Here is a 20347-nt window from a genome sequence, read left to right as displayed (position 1 = left end):
AATTAACTGATGTCAACGTTGTGAACAGAGGGCCCCATGGTGGAGGTGGGGTTATGGTGTTTACTGATGTCAACTTCACACAGCCATTGAAGAGGAGCGGGACAACGTTCCACAGGCCACAATCAGCAGCCTGATCAACTCTATGTGAAGGAGATGTGTCGCGCTGCATGAGGCAAATGGTGGTCACCCCAGATACTGACTGGTTTTCTGATCCACACCCCAACCTTTTCTCTGTGACCAACAGATGCATATCTGTATTCCCAGTCATGTGATTCATTAATTGACTTAAATTGACTGATTTCCTGCTATGAATTGTAACTCAGTAAAATCATATTTTTGTTCAGTTTATATAGAGATATAGTTCTCTATAGTGTCTCTATAGTGTCTCTATGAGTCCTCTATAGTGTCTATGTAGAGTCCTCTATAGTGTCTATGTAGAGTCCTCTATAGTGTCTCTATGTAGAGTCCTCTATAGTGTCTATGTAGAGTCTCTATAGTGTCTATGTAGAGTCCTCTATAGTGTCTATGTAGAGTCCTCTATAGTGTCTAGAGTCCTCTATAGTAGGGTCCTCTATAGTGTCTCTATGTAGAGTCCTATAGTCTCTATGTAGAGTCTATCCTCTAGTGTCTATGTAGAGTCCTCTATAGTGTCTCTATGAGTCCTCTATAGTGTCTCTATGTAGAGTCCTCTATAGTGTCTCTATGTAGGAGTCCTCTATAGTGTCTATGTAGAGTCCTCTATAGTGTCTTTATCCTCTATAGTGTCTAGACAGTGAAACACTATGTAGGCTCCTCTATAGTGTCTATGTAGATAGCTCCTATGTAGGGTCCTCTATAGTGTCTATATAGTGTCTCTATGTAGCCTCTATAGTGTCTTTATGTAGACAGCTCTAAGGTCCTCTATAGTGTGTCTATTTAGGGTCCTCTATAGTGTCTCTATGTAGATAGCTCTATAGTGTCTAGGGTCCTCTATAATGTCTATATAGATAGCTCTACGTAGGGTCCTCTATAGTGTCTATATAGATAGCTCTACATAGTGTCTATATAGATAGTCCCTCTCTATAGTGTCTATGTAGACAGCTCTACTATGTAGGTCCTCTATAGTGTCTATATAGACAGCTCTATGTAGGGTCCTCTATTAGGTCCTCTATATAGACAGCTCAACGTAGGCTCCTCTATAGTGTCTATATAGACAGCTCTACGTAGGGTCCTCTATAGTGTCTATATAGACAGCTCTACGTAGGGTCCTCTATAGTGTCTATATAGATAGCTCTATGTAGGGTCCTCTATAGTGTCTATATAGATAGCTCTATGTAGTCCTCTATAGTGTCTATATAGACAGCTCTACGTAGGGTCCTCTATAGTGTCTATATAGACAGCTCTACGTAGGGTCCTCTATAGTGTCTATATAGATAGCTCTATGTAGGGCCCTCTATACTGTCTATATAGATAGCTCTATGTAGGGCCCTCTATACTGTCTCTATGTAGGGCCCTCTATAGTGTCTATGTAGGGTCCTCTATAGTGTCTTTATGTAGACAGCTCTACGTAGGGTCCTCTATAGTGTCTATGTAGACAGCTCTACGTGGGGTCCTCTAAAGTGTCTATATAGACAGCTCTACATAGGGTCCTCTATAGTGTCTATAGACAGCTCTACGTAGGGTCCTCTATAGTGTCTATGTAGACAGCTCTACGTAGGGTCCTCTATAGTGTCTATATAGACAGCTCTACGTAGGGTCCTCTATATAGACAGCTCTACGTAGGGTCCTCTATAGTGTCTATAGCTCTATGCTCTATGTAGGCTCTATAGTGTCTTTATGTAGACAGCTCTACGTAGGGTCCTCTATAGTGTCTATGTAGACAGCTCTACGTGGGGTCCTCTATAGTGTTTATGTAGACAGCTCTACGTAGGGTCCTCTATAGTACCTATATAGACAGCTCTACATAGGGTCCTCTATGTAGACAGCTCTACGTAGGCTCCTCTATAGTACCTATATAGACAGCTCTACATAGGGTCCTCTATGTAGACAGCTCTACGTAGGCTCCTCTATAGTACCTTTATAGACAGCTCTACATAGGGTCCTCTATAGTGTCTATATAGACAGCTCTACATAGGGTCCTCTATGTAGACAGCTCTACGTAGGCTCCTCTATAGTACCTTTTCCCTCAGCGTGTCGCTCTCCTCCTTGCAGGTGTTGAGTTGTTTCTTCCAGATCTCTACGTTAGCGGAGGACTCCGTTAGAGCGTCTACCAGTCGAGCATTACTGTCTCGTAGAGTCTGGAGCTCTGTCTCCAACTTCTTAGCATTGGTGTTACTGGGGGGAGAGAGAGAGAGAAGAGAAGAGGGAGGAGAGAGAGAAAGAGGGAGAAGAGAGAGAGAGAAAGAAGATAGAAAGAGAAGAGAGAGAAAGAGAAGAGGGAGGAGAGAGAGAAAGAGGGAGAAGAGAGAGAGAGAGAGAGAAAGAGAGAGAAGAGAGAAAGAGAAGAGAGAGAAAGAGGGAGAAGAGAGAGAGATGGAGAGAGAAGAGAAGAGAGAAGAGAAGAGAGAGGGAGAGAGAGAGGTTGAGAGGGAGGGAGAAGAGAGAGGGAGAGAGAGAGTGGGAGAGAGAGAGTGGGAGGAGAGATAGATTAATGTTTTCAAAGTAATTTAGGGTCAAAACCTACCAATATGCATATAAAGAAGTCGCAAGGTTCTTTCAGTGTGCATGACTGGTTCTTTCAGTGTGCATGACTGGTTCTTTCAGTGTGCATGGCTGGTTCTTTCAGTGTGCATGACTGGTTCTTTCAGTGTGCATGACTGGTTCTTTCAGTGTGCATGACTGGTTCTTTCAGTGTGCATGACTGGTTCTTTCAGTGTGCATGACTGGTTCTTTCAGTGTGTGCATGGCTGGTTTTTTCAGTGTGCATGACTGGTTCTGTCAGTGTGCATGACTGGTTCTTTCAGTGTGCATGACTGGTTCTTTCAGTGTGCATGACTGGTTCTTTCAGTGTGCATGACTGGTTCTTTCAGTGTGCATGACTGGTTCTGTCAGTGTGCATGACTGGTTCTGTCAGTGTGCATGACTGGTTCTTTCAGTGTGCATGACTGGTTCTGTCAGTGTGCATGACTGGTTCTTTCATGATGACTGGTTCTTTCAGTGTGCATGACTGGTTCTTTCAGCGTGCATGACTGGTTCTTTCAGTGTGCATGACTGGTTCTTTCAGTGTGCATGACTGGTTCTTTCAGTGTGCATGACTGGTTCTGTCAGTGTGCATGACTGGTTCTGTCAGTGTGCATGACTGGTTCTGTCAGTGTGCATGACTGGTTCTTTCAGTGTGCATGACTGGTTCTTTCAGCGTGCATGACTGGTTCTTTCAGCGTGCATGACTGGTTCTTTCAGTGTGCATGACTGGTTCTTTCAGTCAGTGCATGACTGGTTCTGTCAGTGTGCATGACTGGTTCTGTCAGTGTGCATGACTGGTTCTGTCAGTGTGCATGACTGGTTCTGTCAGTGTGCATGACTGGTTCTGTCAATGTGCATGACTGGTTCTGTCAGTGTGCATGACTGGTTCTGTCAGTGTGCATGACTGGTTCTTTCAGTGTGCATGACTGGTTGGTTGGGGTAAATCGAGCTCCATACTAACGAATGCAGACAAACCCGTACCACCACATTCTATAACATGGTGTGTCAGATCATTCCCTGGCAGTTGGTTTACTGAACAGAATCTTTCTTCACTGCTCTCAGCAGACTGTAGTCCATGGACTGATACCTTCCATCTCTCTGCACTGATACCTTCCATCTCTCTGCACTGATACCTTCCATCTCTCTGCATCCAGCTGATACCTTCCATCTCTCTGCACTGATACCTTCCATCTCTCTGCATCCAGCGGATACCTTCCATCTCTCTGCAGCAACCTGATGTTGTCAGAGATGAGTAAACTACCTGGAAAACCTCAAACATGGCCTGCCATTATCACCACCTACGAGGGTATTTAAGGTCTTTAAGGTTCACCTCTCCCTCCATACCTCTCCCCCTCCCTCCTTACCTCCCCCTTCCTTTCCTCTCCCCCTACCTACCTCCTTACCTCTCCCCCTACCCCTCCCTCCTTACCTCTCCCCCTACCCCTCTCCCCCTACCCCTCCCTCCTTACCTCTCCCCCTCCCTCCTTACCTCTCCCCTCCCTCCTTACCTCTCCCCCTCCCCCTCCCTCCCCCTCCTTACCTCTCCCCCTACCCCTCCCTCCTTACCTCTCCCCCTACCCCTCCCTCCTTACCTCTCCCCCTCCCTCCTTACCTCCCCCTTCCTTTCCTCTCCCCCTACCTCCCTCCTTACCTCTCCCCCTACCCCTCCCTCCTTACCTCTCCCCCTACCCCTCCCTCCCTCCCCTCCTACCTCCCTCCCCCTCCCCCTCCCTCCTTACCTCTCCCCCTACCCCTCCCTCCTTACCTCTCCCCTCCCTCCCTCCTTACCTCTCCCCCCCTCCCCCTCCCCCCCTTTCCTTACCTCCTCCTTACCTCTCCCCCTCCCCTCCCTCCTTACCTCTCCCCCTACCCCTCCCTCCTTACCTCTCCCCCTCCCTCCTTACCTCCCCCTTCCTTTCCCCCCCCCTCCCCCCTTACCTCCCTCCCTTACCTCTCCCCCCTACCCTCCCCCTCCCTCCTTACCTCTCCCCCTACCCCTCCCTCCTTACCTCTCCCCCTCCCTCCTTACCTCTCCCCCTACCCCTCCCTCCTTACCTCCCTCCTTACCTCTCCCCCTCCCTCCTTACCTCTCCCCTCCCTCCTTACCTCTCCCCCTACCCCCCTCCCTCCCTTACCTCTCCCCCCTCCCTCCTCCCTCCTTACCTCTCCCCTCCCTCCCTCCTTACCTCTCCCTCCCTCCTTACCTCTCCCCCTCCCTCCCTCCTTACCTCTCCCCCCCCTCCTTTACCTCTCCCCCTCCCCTCCCTCCCCCTCCCTCCTCCCCCCTCCTCCTCCCCCTCTCCCCTCCCCCTCCCTCCTTACCTCTCCCCTCCCTCCCTCCTCTCCCCTCCCCTCCTCCTACCTCTCCCCCTCCCTCCTTACCTCTCCCCCCCTCCTTACCTCTCCCCCCCTCCCTCCTTACCTCCCCTCCCTCCCCCTCCCTCCCCCCCCCTCCCTCCTTACCTCTCCCCCTCCTCTCCCCCTCCCTCCTTACCTCTCCCCTCCCTCCTTACCTCTCCCCCCTCCTTACCTCTCCCCCTCCCTCCTTACCTCTCCCCTCCCTCCTTACCTCTCCCCCTCCCTCCTTCCTCTCCCCCTCCCCCCCCCCCCTCCCCCTCCCCTCCCTCCTTACCTCTCCCCCTCCCCTCCCTCCTTACCTCTCCCCCCTCCCTCCTTACCTCTCCCCTCCCTCCTTACCTCCCCCTCCTTACCTCTCCCCCTACCCCTCCCTCCTCCTTACCTCTCCCCCTACCCCTCCCTCCTTACCTCTCCCCTCCCTCCTTACCTCTCCCCCTCCCCTCCCTCCCTCACCTCTCCCCCTCCCCCTCCCTCCTTACCTCTCCCCTCCCTCCTTACCTCTCCCCCTCCCCCTCCCTCCCCCCCTCCCCCCCCTCCTCCTTACCTCTCCCCCTCCCTCCTTACCTCTCCCCCTCCCTCCTTACCTCTCCCCCTCCCTCCTCCCTCTCCCCTCCCTCCTCACCTCTCCCCCTCCCTCCTTACCTCTCCCCCCCCCTCCCTCCTTACCTCTCCCCCTCCCTCCTTACCTCTCCCCTCCCTCCTTACCTCTGTTCTACAGTGGTCTTGAGTTTGTCATTCTCGCTCATCAGCGCTGCGGTCTCCGGTCCTCCGTGGGAGATCTTCTCATCGTCGGTCCCGTTGATGCTAGAGGCCTGGGTGGACGAGGGGTCTCACGACCCGACTCCTGGATGAGGAGGACGAGGATAATTTATCATGTCAGATACCAGAGGATGATTCTGCTTCATAGAGCTGAGTCAGACTCCTGAAATCTGTAGTTAGACAGTCAGATAGTAACAGCTAGTTAGTACTGACCAGCTCTGTAACAGCTAGTTAGTACTGACCAGCTCTGTAACAGCTAGTTAGTACTGACCAGCTCTGTAACAGCTAGTTAGTACTGACCAGCTCTGTAACAGCTAGTTAGTACTGACCAGCTCTGTAACAGCTAGTTAGTACTGACCAGCTCTGTAACAGCTAGTTAGTACTGACCAGCTCTGTAACAGCTAGTTAGTACTGACCAGCTCTGTAACAGCTAGTTAGTACTGACCAGCTCTGAGACACCATGTAGTTATAGTAACAGCTAGTTAGTACTGACCAGCTCTGTAACAGCTAGTTAGTACTGACCAGCTCTGAGACACCATGTAGTTATAGTAACAGCTAGTTAGTACTGACCAGCTCTGAGACACCATGTAGTTATAGTAACAGCTAGTTAGTACTGACCAGCTCTGAGACACCATGTAGTTATAGTAACAGCTAGTTAGTACTGACCAGCTCCGAGACACCATGTAGTTATAGTTACAGCTAGTTAGTACTGACCAGCTCTGAGACACCATGTAGTTATAGTAACAGCTAGTTAGTACTGACCAGCTCTGTAACAGCTAGTTAGTACTGACCAGCTCTGTAACAGCTAGTTAGTACTGACCAGCTCTGAGACACCATGTAGTTATAGTAACAGCTAGTTAGTACTGACCAGCTCCGAGACACCATGTAGTTATAGTTACAGCTAGTTAGTACTGACCAGCTCTGAGACACCATGTAGTTATAGTAACAGCTAGTTAGTACTGACCAGCTCTGAGACACCATGTAGTTATAGTAACAGCTAGTTAGTACTGACCAGCTCTGAGACACCATGTTGTTATAGTAACAGCTAGTTAGTACTGACCAGCTCTGTAACAGCTAGTTAGTACTGACCAGCTCTGTAACAGCTAGTTAGTACTGACCAGCTCTGAGACACCATGTTGTTATAGTAACAGCTAGTTAGTACTGACCAGCTCTGAGACACCATGTAGTTATAGTAACAGCTAGTTAGTACTGAACAGCTCTGAGACACCATGTAGTTATAGTAACAGCTAGTTAGTACTGACCAGCTCTGAGACACCATGTAGTTATAGTAACAGCTAGTTAGTACTGACCAGCTCTGAGACACCATGTAGTTATAGTAACAGCTAGTTAGTACTGACCAGCTCTGAGACACCATGTAGTTATAGTAACAGCTAGTTAGTACTGACCAACTCTGAGACACCATGTAGTTATAGTAACAGCTAGTTAGTACTGACCAGCTCTGAGACACCATGTTGTTATAGTAACAGCTAGTTAGTACTGAACAGCTCTGAGACACCATGTAGTTATAGTAACAGCTAGTTAGTACTGACCAGCTCTGAGACACCATGTAGTTATAGTAACAGCTAGTTAGTACTGACCAGCTCTGAGACACCATGTAGTTATAGTAACAGCTAGTTAGTACTGACCAGCTGTGAGACACCATGTAGTTATAGTAACAGCTAGTTAGTACTGACCAGCTCTGAGACACCATGTAGTTATAGTAACAGCTAGTTAGTACTGACCAGCTCTGAGACACCATGTAGTTATAGTAACAGCCCAGCTCTGAGACACCATGTAGTTATAGTAACAGCTAGTTAGTACTGACCAGCTCTGAGACACCATGTAGTTATAGTTACAGCTAGTTAGTACTGACCAGCTCTGAGACACCATGTAGTTATAGTAACAGCTAGTTAGTACTGACCAGCTCTGTAACAGCTAGTTAGTACTGAACAGCTCTGAGACACCATGTTGTTATAGTAACAGCTAGTTAGTACTGAACAGCTCTGAGACACCATGTAGTTATAGTAACAGCTAGTTAGTACTGACCAGCTCTGAGACACCATGTAGTTATAGTAACAGCTAGTTAGTACTGACCAGCTCTGAGACACCATTTAGCTCTAGGCTACATCCCAAATGGCACCCTATTCCCTATATAGGGCACTACTTTAGACCAGAGCCCTATTCCCTATATAGGACACTACTTTAGACCAGAGTCCTATTCCCTATATAGGGCACTACTTTAGACCAGAGCCCTATTCCCTATATAGGGCACTACTTTAGACCAGAGCCCTATTCCCTATATAGGGCACTACTATAGACCAGAGCCCTATTCCCTATATAGTGGTACTACTTTAGACCAGAGTCCTATTCCCTATATAGGGCACTACTTTAGACCAGAGCCCTATTCCCTATATAGGGCACTACTTTAGACCAGAGCCCTATTCCCTATATAGGGCACTACTTTAGACCAGAGCCCTATTCCCTATATAGGGCACTACTTTAGACCAAGGTCTATGGGGAATAGGGTGCTATTTGGGGCATGTCAATAGTAACAGAGAGTACTGAGCAGACCTGGCAGGCTAAGACTGGTTGGCTGGGTGAGAGGCTAGAAAAACACCCTCTGAATCCCCAATGGCACCCTATTCCCTATATAGTCCACTACTTTTGACCAGGGCCAATAGCGAATAGGGGGCCATTTGGGACACGGTGTTGTAACCGCCAAAATAACGGAAACACCAACATAAAGTGTCTTAAAATAGGGTGTTGATGGTGAAAGAAAACACTGTCTCAGGCAGCGCTCCAGATCTTCAATTAGTGTTCAATTGGGTTGTGCCCTGGTCTATAGTAGTGCACTATATAGGGAATAGGGCTCTGGTCTATAGTAGTACCACTATATAGGGAATAGGGCTCTGGTCTATAGTAGTGCACTATATAGGGAATAGGGCTCTGGTCTATAGTAGTGCACTATATAGGGAATAGGGCTCTGGTCTATAGTAGTGCACTATATAGGGAATAGGGCCCTGGTCTATAGTAGTGCACTATATAGGGAATAGGGCTCTGGTCTATAGTAGTGCCACTATATAGGGAATAGGGCCCTGGTCTATAGTAGTACCACTATATAGGGAATAGGGCTCTGGTCTATAGTAGTGCACTATATAGGGAATAGGGCTCTGGTCTATAGTAGTGCACTATATAGGGAATAGGGCTCTGGTCTATAGTAGTACCACTATATAGGGAATAGGGCTCTGGTCTATAGTAGTACCACTATATAGGGAATAGGGCCCTGGTCTATAGTAGTGCACTATATAGGGAATAGGGCTCTGGTCTATAGTAGTACCACTATATAGGGAATAGGGCCCTGGTCTATAGTAGTGCACTATATAGGGAATAGGGCTCTGGTCTATAGTAGTACCACTATATAGGGAATAGGGCCTGGTCTATAGTAGTGCACTATATAGGGAATAGGGCTCTGGTCTATAGTAGTACCACTATATAGGGAATAGGGCTCTGGTCTATAGTAGTACCACTATATAGGGAATAGGGCTCTGGTCTATAGTAGTACCACTATATAGGGAATAGGGCTCTGGTCTATAGTAGTACCACTATATAGGGAATAGGGCTCTGGTCTATAGTAGTACCACTATATAGGGAATAGGGCTCTGGTCTAAGTAGTACCACTATATAGGGAATAGGGCTCTGGTCTATAGTAGTACCACTATATAGGGAATAGGGCCTGGTCTATAGTAGTACACTATATAGGGAATAGGGCTCTGGTCTATAGTAGTGCCACTATATAGGGAATAGGGCCCTGGTCTATAGTAGTACCACTATATAGGGAATAGGGCTCTGGTCTATAGTAGTACCACTATATAGGGAATAGGGCCCTGGTCTATAGTAGTACACTATATAGGGAATAGGGCTCTGGTCTATAGTAGTACCACTATATAGGGAATAGGGCCCTGGTCTATAGTAGTGCACTATATAGGGAATAGGGCTCTGGTCTATAGTAGTACCACTATATAGGGAATAGGGCCCTGGTCTATAGTAGTACCACTATATAGGGAATAGGGCTCTGGTCTATAGTAGTGCACTATATAGGGAATAGGGCCCTGGTCTATAGTAGTGCACTATATAGGGAATAGGGCTCTGGTCTATAGTAGTGCCCTATATAGGGAATAGGGCTCTGGTCTATAGTAGTACCACTATATAGGGAATAGGGCTCTGGTCTATAGTAGTGCACTATATAGGGAATAGGGCTCTGGTCTATAGTAGTACCACTATATAGGGAATAGGGCCCTGGTCTATAGTAGTACCACTATATAGGGAATAGGGCCCTGGTCTATAGTAGTACCACTATATAGGGAATAGGGCTCTGGTCATAGTAGTGCACTATATAGGGAATAGGGCCCTGGTCTATAGTAGTACCACTATATAGGGAATAGGGCCCTGGTCTATAGTAGTGCACTATATAGGGAATAGGGCTAATCTATAGTAGTACACTATATAGAGAATAGGGCTCTGGTCTATAGTAGTACCACTATATGGGAATAGGGCCCTGGTCTATGAGTAGTCACTGATAGAGAATAGGGCTCTGGTCTATAGTAGTGACTATATAGGGAATAGGGCTCTGGTCTATAGTAGTACCACTATAAGGAATAGGGCTCTGGTCTATAGTAGTACCACTATATAGGGAATAGGGCCCTGGTCTATAGTAGTGACTATATAGGGAATAGGGCTCTGGTCTATAGTAGTACCACTATACAGGGAATACTGGTCTATAGTAGTACCACTATATAGGAATAGGGCCCTGGTCTATACAGTACTACTATAGGGAATAGGGCCCTGGTCTATAGTAGTACACTATATAGGAATAGGGCCCTGGTCTATAGTATACCACTATATAGGGAATAGGGCTCTGTCTAAATACTAATGACCACTATTAGGGAATAGGGCCCTGGTCTAGTAGTACCACTATATAGGAATAGGGCTATGGTCTATAGTAGTACCACTATAAAGGGAATAGGGCTATGGTCATAGTAGTACCACTATATAGGGAATAGGGCATGGTCTATAGTAGTACCAGATATAGGAATAGGGCTCTGGTCTACAGTAGTAGTACCACTATATAGGGAATAGGGCTCTGGTCTATAGTAGTGCACTATATAGGGAATAGGGCATGGTCTATAAGTACTATATAGGGAATAGGGCTCTGTCAGAATACTAATGAGAATAGGACATGTTAGAAGTAGAACTGACAGTCAGAATACTATGAATAGGGCATGTTAGAATAGTAATGAGGGAATAGGACATGTTAGTAGTGCACTATATAGGGAATAGGGCTGACAGTAGTACCACTAATAGAGAATAGACATGTTAGAAGTACCACTAACTGACAGTCAGAATACTAATGAATAGGGCATGTTAGAACAGAACTAGGGCAGTCAGAATACTAATGGGAATAGGGCATGGTCTATAGTAGTAACTATATAGGGAATAGGGCCCTGGTCTAATAGTAGAACCACTAATAGGGAATAGGGCTCTGGTTCAAAGTAGTGCACATATAGGGAATAGAACTTTACGACACAGCCATCCTCTCCTCTGTCTGTGTTGCAATGGTTTTATCAGGTAAACCAGCAATATATTAATGAATACAATCATCTCGTTAACCCGAACTAAAGTCTCACGTGATTGGTCAGCTGCTGGATTAATTTCTGGTTCCGTAGAGGGGATTAAGAATGCTGAACTGACAGCTCAGAATACAAATGAGATGACAATGGCCCTTCAGAAATGTGATAGATGTGATTTGTCCAAATAACCCGTGATGGAAAAACCCAAACACTGGAACTACTGCTACTGACACGTCAGTCCCATTCTTCCCCAAGACTCTAAAGGTACCAGTTATGTTAGCGTAGCTCTGTGAGAGAGATTATGCATCCCAAAACAACCAACTACTGTTAATTAATGAAGATATTATCATTACAGCCCAGATAGAGCACATCATTATTTAATTATCTATGAAATTTAAAATGAAAAAAAAACTATTCAACTTTATCTAATAAATGGAGAGTAATAGACAGAAATGAGTCCAGTTTACTAATATGAATGTGATGTCTGACCAAATAAAGTCAGAAAACAATGAGATGTCTTTGGCTCTGGTCAAACAGAAGGGTTCCATTTGGGCCTCAACCAATAAATCCAGGGAGTTTAGGGGCGTAAATAGGGAGCGTACACAGTCAGAATACTAATGAGATGACATGTTAGAATAGAACTGACAGTCAGAATACTAATGAGAGGACATGTTAGAATAGAACTGACAGTCAGAATACTAATGAGAGGACATGTTAGAACAGAACTGACAGTCAGAATACTAATGAGAGGACATGTTAGAATACTAATGAGAGGACATGTTAGAACAGAACTGACAGTCAGAATACTAATGAGATGACATGTTAGAACAGAACTGACAGTCAGAATACTAATGAGATGACATGTTAGAATACTAATGAGAGGACATGTTAGAATAGAACTGACAGTCAGAATACTAATGAGATGACATGTTAGAACAGAACTGACAGTCAGAATACTAATGAGAGGACATGTCAGAATACTAATGAGATGACATGTTAGAACAGAACTGACAGTCAGAATACTAATGAGAGGACATGTTAGAACAGAACTGACAGTCAGAATACTAATGAGAGGACATGTTAGAACAGAACTGACAGTCAGAATACTAATGAGAGGACATGTTAGAATAGAACTGACAGTCAGAATACTAATGAGATGACATGTTAGAACAGAACTGACAGTCAGAATACTAATGAGAGGACATGTTAGAATACTAATGAGAGGACATGTTAGAATACTAATGAGATGACATGTTAGAACAGAACTGACAGTCAGAATACTAATGAGAGGACATGTTAGAACAGAACTGACAGTCAGAATACTAATGAGAGGACATGTTAGAATAGAACTGACAGTCAGAATACTAATGAGAGGACATGTTAGAACAGAACTGACAGTCAGAATACTAATGAGAGGACATGTTAGAATAGAACTGACAGTCAGAATACTAATGAGATGACATGTTAGAATACTAATGAGAGGACATGTTAGAACAGAACTGACAGTCAGAATACTAATGAGATGACATGTTAGAACAGAACTGACAGTCAGAATACTAATGAGAGGACATGTTAGAACAGAACTGACAGTCAGAATACTAATGAGATGACATGTTAGAACAGAACTGACAGTCAGAATACTAATGAGAGGACATGTTAGAACAGAACTGACAGTCAGAATACTAATGAGAGGACATGTTAGAACAGAACTGACAGTCAGAATACTAATGAGAGGACATGTTAGAACAGAACTGACAGTCAGAATACTAATGAGAGGACATGTTAGAACAGAACTGACAGTCAGAATACTAATGAGAGGACATGTTAGAACAGAACTGACAGTCAGAATACTGTCCTCAGGCTGTTGATGAGATGATGTAACACAATCCAGCAGACTTTTTACAGCTCTGACCCGTCACATTACAGCCTCTCTCCCTCCCAGGGTAGATTATGTGTCTGTTTGGCGGCTGGCAGATGATAAGTGACTCCCGGTCACCTTTGACCCCACACACCAAGTATCACTTTACTACACCTAGTCACTCATTACTGAGTGTGTGTATGTACAGTTGAAGTCGGAAGACAAACAACACCTTAGTCTGTCTTAGGGCAGTTAGGATCTACACTTTATTTTAAGAATGTGAAATGTCAGAATAATAGTAGAGAATGAATTATTTCAGCTTTTATGACTTTCATCACATTCCCAGTGGGTCAGAAGTTTACATACACTCAATTAGTATTTGGTAGCATTGCCTTTAAATTGTTTAACTTGGGTCAAACGTTTCGGGCAGCCTTCCACAATTAGTTGGGTGAATTTTGGCCCATTCCTCCTGACAGAGCTGGTGAAACCGAGTCAGGTTTGTAGGCCTCCTTGCTCGCGCACGCTTTTTCAGTTCTGCCCACACATTTTCTATGGGACTGAGGTCAGGGCTTTGTGATGGCCACTCCAATACCTTGACTTTGTTGTCCTTAAGCCATTTTTCCACAACTTTGGAAGTTGGTGTTCTTCGGCCTGCAAGCCTCCCCCTTGTTCCTCCAAACATAACGATGGTCATTATGGCCAAACAGTTCTATTTTTGTTTCATCAGACTAGAAAACATTTCTCCAAAAAGTACAATCTTTGTCTCCATGTGCAGTTGCAAACCGTAGTCTGGCTTTTTTATGGCGGTTTTGGAGCAGTGGCTTCCTCCTTGCTGAGCAGCCATTCAGGTTATGTCGACACGGTTTACTGTAGATAGAGATACTTTTGTACCGGTTTCCTCCAGCATCTTCACAAGGTCCTTTGCTGTTGTTCTGGGATTGATTTGCACTTTTCGCACCAAGGTACCTTCATCTCTAGGAGACAGAACGCGTCTCCTTCCTGAGTGGTATGACAGCTGTGTGGTCCCATGGTGTTTATACTTGAGTACTATTGTTTGTACATATGAACGTGGTACCTTCAGGCGTTTGGAAATTGCTCCCAAAGATGAACCAGACTTGTGGAGGTCTACAGGTCTTGGGAAAATCAAAAGAGATCAGCCTTGATGTCAAGCAAAGAGGCACTGAGTTTGAAGGTAGGCCGTGAAATACATCCACAGGTACACCTCCAATTGAGTCAAATGATGTCAATTAGCCAATCAGATGCTTCTAAAGTCATGACATCAAGCTGTTTAAAGGCACAATCAACTTGTGTATGTAAACTTCTGACCCACTGAAATTGTGATACAGTATGTCTGAAATAATATGTTTGTAAACAATAGTTGGAAAAATGACTCATGCACAAAGTAGATGTCCTAACTGACTTGCCTAAACTATAGTTTGTTAACAAGAAATTTGTGGAGTGGTTGAAGAACAAGTTTTAATGGCTCCAACCTAAGTGTATGTAAACTTCCGACTTCAACTGTATGCATCTGTGCATATGCGTGTGTGTGTGTGTGTGTGTGCAGCCTTGGATGTGACTGCTAATGTGTGTGTGTGTGTGTGTGTGTGTGCGCGCAATTCACCGTTTCTTCACATGTTATTATGAGTGTGTGTGTGTGACCATGTGTCTGTGTGTGTTACCTGGGAATTGTTACTCGATGTCTCCATCTTCTCCTGTGACTTGTCCCTGGCCAGCTTCGCTGCTTCCTTCACTTCCTGGAACTTCTCAGCAAACTGAAACAAGATGAGAAAAATAAACAAGGAAAACGATTGATTAATACAAGTTCAAATATAAAAACAAAAATCACTGGAGACAAGCGATGTGTGTGTCGCTTAATGATGATGTAATCACATGTCCCCAATGGAACCTGGTCTGAAGTAGTCCACCATCACCCCTATAGGCCTTAGTCAACAGTAGTGCACCATCACCCCTATAGGCCTTAGTCTAAAGTAGTCCACCATCACCCCTATAGGCCTTAGTCTAAAGTAGTCCACCATCACCCATATAGGCCTTAGTCTAAAGTAGTGCACCATCACCCCTATAGGCCTTAGTCTAAAGTAGTCCACAATCACCCCTATAGGCCTTAGTCTAAAGTAGTGCACCATCACCCCTATAGACCTTAGTCTAAAGTAGTCCACCATCACCCCTATAGGCCTTAGTCTAAAGTAGTCCACCATCACCCCTATAGGCCTTAGTCAACAGTAGTGCACCATCACCCCTATAGGCCTTAGTCTAAAGTAGTGCACCATCACCCCTATAGGCCTTAGTCTAAAGTAGTGCACCATCACCCCTATAGGCCTTAGTCTAAAGTAGTGCACCATCACCCCTATAGGCCTTAGTCAACAGTAGTGCACCATCACCCCTATAGGCCTTAGTCTAAAGTAGTGCACCATCACCCCTATAGGCCTTAGTCTAAAGTAGTGCACCATCACCCCTATAGGCCTTAGTCTAAAGTAGTGCACCATCACCCCTATAGGCCTTAGTCTAAAGTAGTGCACCATCACCCCTATAGGCCTTAGTCTAAAGTAGTGCACCATCACCCCTATAGGCCTTAGTCTAAAGTAGTGCACCATCACCCCTATAGGCCTTAGTCTAAAGTAGTCCACCATCACCCCTATAGGCCTTAGTCTAAAGTAGTGCACCATCACCCCTATAGGCCTTAGTCTAAAGTAGTCCACAATCACCCCTATAGGCCTTAGTCTAAAGTAGTGCACCATCACCCCTATAGACCTTAGTCTAAAGTAGTCCACCATCACCCCTATAGGCCTTAGTCTAAAGTAGTGCACCATCACCCCTATAGGCCTTAGTCTAAAGTAGTGCACCATCACCCCATCACCCCTAGGCCTTAGTCTAAAGTAGTGCACCATCACCCCTATAGGCCTTAGTCTAAAGTAGTGCACCATCACCCCTATAGGCCTTAGTCTAAAGTAGTGCACCATCACCCCTATAGGCCTTAGTCTAAAGTAGTGCACCATCACCCCTATAGGCCTTAGTCTAAAGTAGTGCACCATCACCCCTATAGGCCTTAGTCTAAAGTAGTGCACCATCACCCCTATAGGCCTTAGTCTAAAGTAGTGCACCATCACCCCTATAGGCCTTAGTCTAAAGTAGTGCACCATCACCCCTATAGGCCTTAGTCTAAAGTAGTGCACCATCACCCCTATAGGCCTTAGTCTAAAGCACCATTATAGGCCTTAGTCTAAAGTAGTGCACCATCACCCCTATAGGCCTTAGTCTAAAGTAGTGCACCATCACCCCTATAGGCCTTAGTCTAAAGTAGTGCACCATCACCCCTATAGGCCTTAGTCTAAAGTAGTGCACCATCACCCCTATAGGCCTTAGTCTAAAGTAGTGCACCATCACCCCTATAGGCCTTAGTCTAAAGTAGTCCACAATCACCCCTATAGGCCTTAGTCTAAAGTAGTGCACCATCACCCCTATAGACCTTAGTCTAAAGTAGTCCACCATCACCCCTATAGGCCTTAGTCTAAAGTAGTCCACCATCACCCCTATAGTTAGTCAACAGTAGTGCACCATCACCCCTATAGGCCTTAGTCTAAAGTAGTGCACCATCACCCCTATAGGCCTTAGTCTAAAGTAGTGCACCATCACCCCTATAGGCCTTAGTCTAAAGTAGTGCACCATCACCCCTATAGGCCTTAGTCTAAAGTAGTGCACCATCACCCCTATAGGCCTTAGTCTAAAGTAGTGCACCATCACCCCTATAGGCCTTAGTCTAAAGTAGTGCACCATCACCCCTATAGGCCTTAGTCTAAAGTAGTGCACCATCACCCCTATAGGCCTTAGTCTAAAGTAGTGCACCATCACCCCTATAGGCCTTAGTCTAAAGTAGTGCACCATCACCCCTATAGGCCTTAGTCTAAAGTAGTGCACCATCACCCCTATAGGCCTTAGTCTAAAGTAGTGCCATCACCCCTATAGGCCTTAGTCTAAAGTAGTGCACCATCACCCCTATAGGCCTTAGTCTAAAGTAGTGCACCATCACCCCTATAGGCCTTAGTCCACCATCACCCCTATAGGCCTTAGTAGTGTCACCATCACCCCTATAGGCCTTAGTCTAAAGTAGTGCACCATCACCCCTATAGGCCTTAGTCTAAAGTAGTGCACCATCACCCCTATAGGCCTTAGTCTAAAGTAGTGCACCATCACCCCTATAGGCCTTAGTCTAAAGTAGTGCACCATCACCCCTATAGGCCTTAGTCTAAAGTAGTGCACCATCACCCCTATAGGCCTTAGTCTAAAGTAGTGCACCATCACCCCTATAGGCCTTAGTCTAAAGTAGTGCACCATCACCCCTATAGGCCTTAGTCTAAAGTAGTGCACCATCACCCCTATAGGCCTTAGTCTAAAGTAGTGCACCATCACCCCTATAGGCCTTAGTCTAAAGTAGTGCACCATCACCCCTATAGGCCTTAGTCTAAAGTAGTGCACCATCACCCCTATAGGCCTTAGTCTCAAAGTAGTCTAAAGTAGTGCACATCACCCCTATAGGCCTTAGTCTAAAGTAGTGCACCATCACCCCTATAGGCCTTAGTCTAAAGTAGTGCACCATCACCCCTATAGGCCTTAGTCTAAAGTAGTGCACCATCACCCCTATAGGCCTTAGTCTAAAGTAGTGCACCATCACCCCTATAGGCCTTACCTTATAGGCCTTAGTCTAAAGTAGTGCACCATCACCCCTATAGGCCTTAGTCTAAAGTAGTGCACCATCACCCCTATAGGCCTTAGTCTAAAGTAGTGCACCATCACCCCTATAGGCCTTAGTCTAAAGTAGTGCACCATCACCCCTATAGGCCTTAGTCTAAAGTAGTGCACCATCACCCCTATAGGCCTTAGTCAACAGTAGTGACCATCACCCCTATAGGCCTTAGTCTAAAGTAGTGCACCATCACCCTATAGGCCTTAGTCTAAAGTAGTGCACCATCACCCCTATAGGCCTTAGTCTAAAGTAGTGCACCATCACCCCTATAGGCCTTAGTCTAAAGTAGTGCACCATCACCCCTATAGGCCTTAGTCTAAAGTAGTGCTCACCCCTATAGGCCTTAGTCTAAAGTAGTGCACCATCACCCCTATAGGCCTTAGTCTAAAGTAGTCCACCATCACCCCTATAGGCCTTAGTGTGCACCATCACCCCTATAGGCCTTAGTCTAAAGTAGTCCACAATCACCCCTATAGGCCTTAGTCTAAAGTAGTGCACCATCACCCCTATAGACCTTAGTCTAAAGTAGTCCACCATCACCCCTATAGGCCTTAGTCTAAAGTAGTCACCCCTATAGGCCTTACCATCATCACCCTATAGGCCTTAGTCAAAGTAGTGCACCATCACCCCTATAGGCCTTAGTCTAAAGTAGTGCACCATCACCCCTATAGGCCTTAGTCTAAAGTAGTGCACCATCACCCCTATAGGCCTTAGTCTAAAGTAGTGCACCATCACCCCTATAGGCCTTAGTCTAAAGTAGTGCACCATCACCCCTATAGGCCTTAGTCTAAAGTAGTGCACCATCACCCCTATAGGCCTTAGTCTAAAGTAGTGCACCATCACCCCTATAGGCCTTAGTCTAAAGTAGTGCACCATCACCCCTATAGGCCTTAGTCTAAAGTAGTGCACCATCACCCCTATAGGCCTTAGTCTAAAGTAGTGCACCATCACCCCTATAGGCCTTAGTCTAAAGTAGTGCACCATCACCCCTATAGGCCTTAGTCTAAAGTAGTGCACCATCACCCCTATAGGCCTTAGTCTAAAGTAGTGCACCATCACCCCTATAGGCCTTAGTCTAAAGTAGTGCACCATCACCCCTATAGGCCTTAGTCTAAAGTAGTGCACCATCACCCCTATAGACCTTAGTCTAAAGTAGTGCACCATCACCCCTATAGACCTTAGTCTAAAGTAGTGCACCATCACCCCTATAGGCCTTAGTCTAAAGTAGTGCACCATCACCCCTATAGGCCTTAGTCTAGCTGTAGTGCACCATCACCCCTATAGGCCTTAGTCTAAAGTAGTCCACCATCACTCCTATAGGCCTTAGTCTAAAGTAGTCCACCATCACCCCTATAGACCTTAGTCTAAAGTAGTGCACCATCACCCCTATAGGCCTTAGTCTAAAGTAGTGCACCATCACCCCTATAGGCCTTAGTCTAAAGTAGTCCACCATCACCCCTATAGGCCTTAGTCTAAAGTAGTCCACCATCACCCCTATAGACCTTAGTCTAAAGTAGTGCACCATCACCCCTATAGGCCTTAGTCAACAGTAGTGCACCATCACCCCTATAGGCCTTAGTCTAAAGTAGTGCACCATCACCCCTATAGGCCTTAGTCTAAAGTAGTGCACTATAAAGAGAATAGGGTGCCGTTGGGATGTAACCATGGTGGAGATGAGGTGAGTTACTCTGACATGATGAGCTCAGGGACAAACTAGACTATCTACTATTTATTCATTGTAAAATATGTGAAGGATAAAATCCCATGAGATGATTAATCAACTCATATCCAAGGTGGTTCCCAAACAACAACAACAAATACTGGACCAAACAAACACAGAGGTCGTGACGGAATGGCTTTATGTTGCCGGTAGTGACGGAATGGTTTTATGTTGCCGGTAGTGACGGAATGGCTTTATGTTGCCGGTAGTGACGGAATGGTTTTATGTTGCCGGTAGTGACGGAATGGCTTTATGTTGCCGGTAGTGACGGAATGGCTTTATGTTGCCGGTAGTTGGCTTTATGTTGCCGGTAGTGACGGAATGGTCTTATGTTGCCGGTAGTGACGGAATGGTTTTATGTTGCCGGTAGTGACGGAATGGCTTTATGTTGCCGGTAGTGACGGAATGGCTTTATGTTGCCGGTAGTGACGGAATGGCTTTATGTTGCCGGTAGTGACGGAATGGCCTTATGTTGCCGGTAGTGACGGAATGGTTTTATGTTGCCGGGAGTGACGGAATGGCTTTATGTTGCCGGGAGTGACGGAATGGCTTTATGTTGCCGGTAGTGACGGAATGGCTTTATGTTGCCGGTAGTGACGGAATGG

General features: G+C 45.8%; 1 pseudogene; it reads right to left on the bottom strand.

Moving 5' to 3' along the window:
- Positions 1-20347, bottom strand: part of LOC124024846 — a 36847-nt pseudogene that overhangs the window by 15985 nt on the left and 515 nt on the right.

The sequence above is a fragment of the Oncorhynchus gorbuscha genome, unplaced genomic scaffold (assembly GCF_021184085.1).
Source record: "Oncorhynchus gorbuscha isolate QuinsamMale2020 ecotype Even-year unplaced genomic scaffold, OgorEven_v1.0 Un_scaffold_2032, whole genome shotgun sequence".
Classification (NCBI taxonomy): domain Eukaryota; kingdom Metazoa; phylum Chordata; class Actinopteri; order Salmoniformes; family Salmonidae; genus Oncorhynchus; species Oncorhynchus gorbuscha.
Note: the sequence above shows the minus strand (reverse complement) of the source record. Positions and strands in the feature narration are given on the sequence as shown.